This window comes from Nansenia antarctica, assembly GCF_963989245.1.
Source record: "Nansenia antarctica genome assembly, contig: SUPER_18_unloc_1, whole genome shotgun sequence".
Classification (NCBI taxonomy): Eukaryota; Metazoa; Chordata; class Actinopteri; order Argentiniformes; family Microstomatidae; genus Nansenia; species Nansenia antarctica.
Window position 1 is genome coordinate 347501 of NW_027663467.1, and position 6395 is coordinate 353895.

General features: G+C 45.4%; 1 pseudogene across 1 annotated transcript in view; it reads left to right on the forward strand.

Annotated features, from left to right (window-relative positions):
* Positions 1-5732, forward strand: part of LOC308173707 (nck-associated protein 1-like) — a 27526-nt pseudogene extending 21794 nt beyond the window's left edge. The window contains exons 27-31 of the transcript in view: positions 621-714; positions 1159-1275; positions 3983-4092; positions 5123-5212; positions 5616-5732. The product of the transcript in view is annotated as a nck-associated protein 1-like (transcript). The remainder of the gene's footprint in view (positions 1-620; positions 715-1158; positions 1276-3982; positions 4093-5122; positions 5213-5615) is intronic.
* Positions 5733-6395: the final 663 nt, after the last annotated feature.

The following is a 6395-nucleotide window of genomic DNA, read 5'->3' on the forward strand; positions in this document are numbered from 1 at the left end:
CTTGTGGAATCAATGCCACAAAGAATTGAGGCTGTTTTGAGAGAAAAAAGGGTGTGTTCCTATTAAAATGTCTGTGGTAGTGTGATGATAGTGGTAGCATGTTGACTAGTAGCATCTTCAGCATTAGTGGCAGGATGTTGCTTCTAAGTACTAGCTTCTTACAAAGAGTAAAAACCCCTTGTGGTAGCCCTTGAGAGAGGGGCTTGACAGACATGCCACAGTAACCCCAAAGACGTCAGCAGCACCCCTCCCCACCTCCCTTCCGTGGGACACACTCACCCCTGTCTCTCACCAAAAACAAAACATGTCAGCAGGAAAAAAGCCTGGCATGCCTGGCAACAGACACAGGCCAGGAGGTTAACCAATGATATACAATCGCTGTCTCGAGAAAGGTTGTTTTTGTTGTTGTTTATTTGGTGAAAATACCACTGGCTCATCCATAATCAGATTTAGCTGAAGTGCTGGAGCTGACATGGGATGAAAAAAAGCATCCGCACACTGAAAACTGTGGAAAAAACCATAGATTTGGATGCTTCTTGGGATGATAATTTTTTTGTTTCATGCTGTTTCACAGATACCACTTACTGATTTGATTATATATGTGTATGGTCACTGTCCAGGTGACCCTCAGTGTGTTTGAGCTGGCCTCTGCTGCAGGCCTCAGTTGTGACATAGACCCCGCCCTGGTCAAAGCCATCGCCAACATGCGCACAGGTAGGCAAGGCGACGGGCTGTTGGATGTCCGTTGTGTACATACAATGCACATACACACTATGTATACAGTACAGGATACATAAAATCGACATAATACATATATACAGCCTATATACTGGACATACATATGTAGTTGAGGTGTTTTAGAATCACGCTCTTGTGAGGAGATCGTCCTGCAGGCCCAGACATAGCGCTCTTATCACAAGAATGTCCTCTTGGTAAAACGTTTTAATGATATAGCGGTCTGTGACTACCATGCGAGATGTCCCCGGTTTAAACCAACCTGCCAGTTACATATACAACATAAAGCCTACAGTATATACATGTACAACCAATGAACACACGCGTACGGTACAACATATACATACCGTATGCTACTGTATTTACATTGTGTTTAACTGTGGCTCAGCAGGACTCTACAGCCTCTGTCTATACTCTCCCTAGATAACTCCTCAGTGGATGAGGAGTACAAGCTGTCCTGTCTGCTCCTGGTCTATGTCGCTGTGTCCCTGCCCATCCTGGCTCTGGATCCTAACTCGTCCTACAGCAAAGAGTATGGAGGTGAGTGTAAAGCCTAGGATAAGGGATGACAATGCCCAGGCACTGTGACTTCAGCAGTTTATTCAGTGTTTTGATATCAATATAATAATATATGCCATTTAGCTGAGTCGTAAATTTAAAATGACCTCGCAGACCAAAACACCAGACACTTGACCAGTATCTTATTAAGAAAGTCCTCAGTAAAAGCATTATTATTACCTGATAATTGCACTCTTTGGTTCTTTTAGATTCACTAACCGAAGCACCACTATTAGTAGCATTTAGGTGGTAACCTTGTGCTGAATTCCAGAAAGTTCCCTTCGTTACCACATAGTTACCACATTCATTTCTCAGTAAATAGCGAGTAAGAGTACCAACGAAAACCGTTCTGTTTATCATAACATATCATCCCACCTTATCTCACACCATCTCTCTTACCCCCGTGCAATGAGAAGAGCCCTGTGCCATCGTTGAATGATAATGACTCTCCAATGACAGCAGACACCCCACATGCATACAATTCAAACGATGTTGAATAATGACAAACATATTTTTGCAAAGGGGACATTTGTTTCCAGAGATCTAATGCCGTGCTGCTTTCATAGTTAGTCTTGGCCTCGGGCCGGCTGAACTCAGGGACTTGGCACTGAGCCTTGACTAAACAAAAACTTCAGCGACATCAAACAGAAGATCTACAGCAGAGCAGAGGGTGGCATTTACCTCAGGTTGTTTTTTCAGTCTGTTGCTTTTTCCATTGACATGATTTAGGAGGATAGGCTCTCTCTCTCTCTCTCTCTCTCTCTCTCTCTCTCTCTCTCTCTCTCTCTCTCTCTCTCTTTAGGAGGATAGGCTCTCTCTCTCTCTCTTTAGGAGGACAGGCTCTCTCTCTCTCTTTCTCTCTCTCTCTCTCTCTCTTTAGGAGGACAGGCTCTCTCTCTCTCTTTAGGAGGACAGGCTCTCTCTCTCTTTCTCTCTCTCTCTCTTTAGGAGGACAGGCTCTCTCTCTCTCTCTCTTTAGGAGGACAGGCTCTCTCTCTCTCTCTCTCTCTTTAGGAGGACAGGCTCTCTCTCTCTCTCTCTTTAGGAGGACAGGCTCTCTCTCTCTCTTTAGGAGGATAGGCTCTCTCTCTCTCTCTTTAGGAGGATAGGCTCTCTCTCTCTCTCTCTCTTTAGGAGGATAGGCTCTCTCTCTCTCTTTAGGAGGACAGGCTCTCTCTCTCTCTTTAGGAGGACAGGCTCTCTCTCTCTCTCTTTAGGAGGACAGGCTCTCTCTCTCTCTTTAGGAGGATAGGCTCTCTCTCTCTCTCTTTAGGAAGACAGGCTCTCTCTCTCTCTCTCTCTATTTCTCTCTTTAAGAGGATAGGCTCTCTCTCTCTCTTTAGGAGGATATGCTCTCTCTCTCTCTCTCTATTTCTCTCTTTAGGAGGACAGGCTCTCTCTCTCTTTAAGAGGACAGGCTCTCTCTCTCTCTCTTTAGGAGGACAGGCTCTCTCTCTCTCTCTTTAGGAGGACAGGCTCTCTCTCTCTCTCTCTTTAGGAGGACAGGCTCTCTCTCTCTCTCTCTCTCTCTCTCTCTCTTTCTCTCTTTAGGAGGATAGGCTCTCTCTCTCTCTTTAGGAGGACAGGCTCTCTCTCTCTCTCTTTAGGAGGATAGGCTCTCTCTCTCTCTCTTTAGGAGGACAGGCTCTCTCTCTCTTTCTCTCTCTCTCTTTAGGAGGACAGGCTCTCTCTCTCTCTCTCTCTCTCTCTCTCTTTAGGAGGACAGGCTCTCTCTCTCTCTCTTTAGGAGGACAGGCTCTCTCTCTGTCTCTCTTTCTTTAGGAGGACAGGCTCTCTCTCTTTCTCTCTCTCTCTCTTTAGGAGGATAGTCTCTCTCTCTCTCTCTTTAAGAGGACAGGCTCTCTCTCTTTCTCTCTCTCTCTCTTTAGGAGGATAGGCTCTCTCTCTCTCTCTCTCTCTCTCTCTCTCTCTCTCTCTCTCTCTCTCTTTAGGAGGATAGGCTCTCTGAGTCTGAGGTTGAGGAAGTCCAGTGTTTCCTGTTGCACAAAGTGCTGTTTGGTTAGGTGTCACTCTGCAGGGTTCATATGACACACTTGTTAGGGGGCCCTTTATGACTCTAAGGGGTGTCCAAAGAAGATGATTTGCCACTTCTGTACAGTACCAGTCAAAAGTTTGGACACACTTCCCCATTCAATTGAATATACTGTATATGTATTGCTTGATGATGTATAATAATAATAATAATATAATAATAATAATAATAATAATAATAATAATAATAATAACCTTTATTTGTATAGCACTTTTCCTGCAAACGTTGCAGCTCAAAGTGCTTTAATCATTATATAATCACCATTTAATTATTTAGTCATTTAAAGGCAATATTAAAAAGATGCTTTTTTAGTCTTGACTTGAAAATATTTGCTGAGGTTGCATCCCTAATGTAAACTGGCAGTGCATTCCACAGTTTGGTGCATAAAATTAATGCATCCTCACCAAATCTCCTCTTTTGTACATGTGGTACGCAGAGAAAGCCAGCGTCAGAAGACCTGAGAGCTCTATTGGGCTGATATGCTAGCAAAAGGTCTTTCAGATATTCTGGTGCTGTGCCAGTGAGACCTTTATAAATGATGATCTTTTATAAGGGTTGCCCCCCCCCCTCCTCCTTCCCTCTGTAAATATTACTCTGTCTGTCCATCCATCTGTCCTGTCTGTCTGTCATCCTCAGGTCACCACAACAACATCCACTGTGTAGCCACTGCTGTCAATCAACTGGCTGCAGCCATGTTCACAGTCCAGAACAAGAACATCGAGCAGCACCTCAAAGAGTTCCTGTTGGTGAGTAGTACAAACCTCTAACGTTGGTTATAAATCATGTTATTGATTGGTTATTATCATGATATAAAATGGGCAACCTGGGATGCTGTTAAACAGCTGGGGGATGGAGAAATGAAACCACTCTCAAATTCCTAGATAGAGCTACAGTCTTGGGCTGCTAGTTAGGACCTTGGTGTACTTGGTGGGGAGCGGGTCTATTAACCATCTCCTTCCTCAAGCTCCACAGTCCTCTGCTGTGTGAACTGGCAGCAACAACCTTTTTCCACCCACTTTTTGCCACTTTGTGCTTTTGTTTGTTTGTCTCTTGGTGTGTGTGTGTGTGTGTGTGTGTGTGTGTGTGTGTGTGTGTGTTTGCGTGTGTGTCTCTGTGTGTGTGTGTGTCTCTGTGTGTGTGTGCGTGTGTGAGTGTGAGTGTGTGTGTGTGTGTGTGTGTGTGTGTGTCTCTGTGTGTGCGTGTGTGTGTGTGTGTGTGTTTGTGTGTACGGATGCAGAGGACTGAGATCCTCGAAATGATAGTTTTAACCACGTCCAAATGTATATACCGTACCAATCCCAGATTGCCCCTTTTAATCTCAAACACACAGTGTCCACCAGGCCCAGGGGTGAAGTCAGCTGTCAGTTGTACTTGTCTGAGTTGTTTCTCTTGGCAAACGCCACGGCCGGTCCTGACCTACGCAAACTGTTGCATGTCAGTGGAGTTGGCCGGTCCTGACCTACGCAAACTGTTGCATGTCAGTGGAGTTGCCGTCGATACTGTGGTTTGTTGATAGTTCGAGCATCTGTAGACCGCCTAGAAGAGACTACCCAAACACAGGGAGGTCCGAGGGGACCTTCTATACACCCTGGGAAATCTTTGTATTTGTTTTGGAGCGGCACATTCCCTTTTTACTTTTCCGATCTTTAGTTGTTGTTGCTCCTGTGACCGTTTAAGATGTAGTGTCCTAAAAAACCTCCCTTTGGAAATGTATTTATGGCTTTATTTTCTCCTGTTGATATTTTAAATCTTGACCTTTGACCTGTGACCTTACAGGTGGCATCTTCCACACTGCTGCAGCTGGGTCAGAACGTGGAGCGGGTGGACACCACGAACCGGGACTCCATTTACCTGCTTCTGCACATGGTAGTGTATAGGCTCCGCTTGGCAAACACACCCTGCATACAACCGTTCCTCATCTAAATGGACTGACTTATATACTGTCTTATTCCAAAGAGCTTTACAATGGCCTCTCATTCACCCATTCACACACACTTTCACACACAAATGGCGGCAAGCTACCATGCAAGGCGCCGGGCCCGCTCATTGGGAGTAATTTGGGGTTCAGTGTCTTGCCCGAGGACACCTCGACATGTGGCTGGCCCGGGTTCGAACCGCCGATCAGCCGCCCCTCCTGCGCCACAGCCGCACCCATCTCGTCCATGCATTACAATGACCCCATCCTCTGATGTTTTACTTGATATACTGCATCACTAAAATGGAATGTATTTGATTGACAGTATATAACTGTGTGATCTCTTACCTGTAGATAGTGGAAACCTCCCCGTTCCTGAGCCAGGACATGCTGGAGAAGTGTTTCCCTTATGTCCTCCTGAGGAACGCCTACCGGGAGGTCTACAGGACCTTCATCATCACCCTGGGCTGACTCTCATTTACGACACACGTCTTTCTGCTACTCAGACTAGGGGAGGCTGCTGGAGGAAGACCAATCGGAGGAGGAGGACGGGGATCATTGTGACACATGGAGTCGGAATGAGGAATGGTATCAAACAACGTGTGTTATCATACCGTTCCTCATTCCATTCCATGCGTTTACAATGAGCCCCGTCCATCCGATTTCTTCCTCCACCCAGCCTCCACTAAGTCAGGCCATCATACTGTCATACTGCAGCCCAAATCATATACGTACATATTATGCATAACTAACAAAACAGGGGGGGTATTCCATCAACGTCGCTACAGGAAAATCTGGTCTCGCAAGATAAATAAGCCTTGATTTTCCTTTAGTGACGTTGATGGAATACCCCCAGGGAGTCAGTCTCCCGAGAAGCTTGGTAGCTAAATCTATTGATGTACTACTTCATCACTTTTGACAATCCAGGCCCACTCCCTCACAGTGTGTTCGCTCATGCACAGAAGATTGACCTGTGAACATTGATTTGTACTCATAGTCTTTCGTGGCTTTGCAGCAGGATTGGCGGGAGGATTAAAGCAATACTTAAGCTATGAAGCTTTCCTGATAACAACCCAGATCCGCAACTTCTCAGGAATATTCTATTCTATTTTTCTTTTTTTCTTTTAAAGTGGA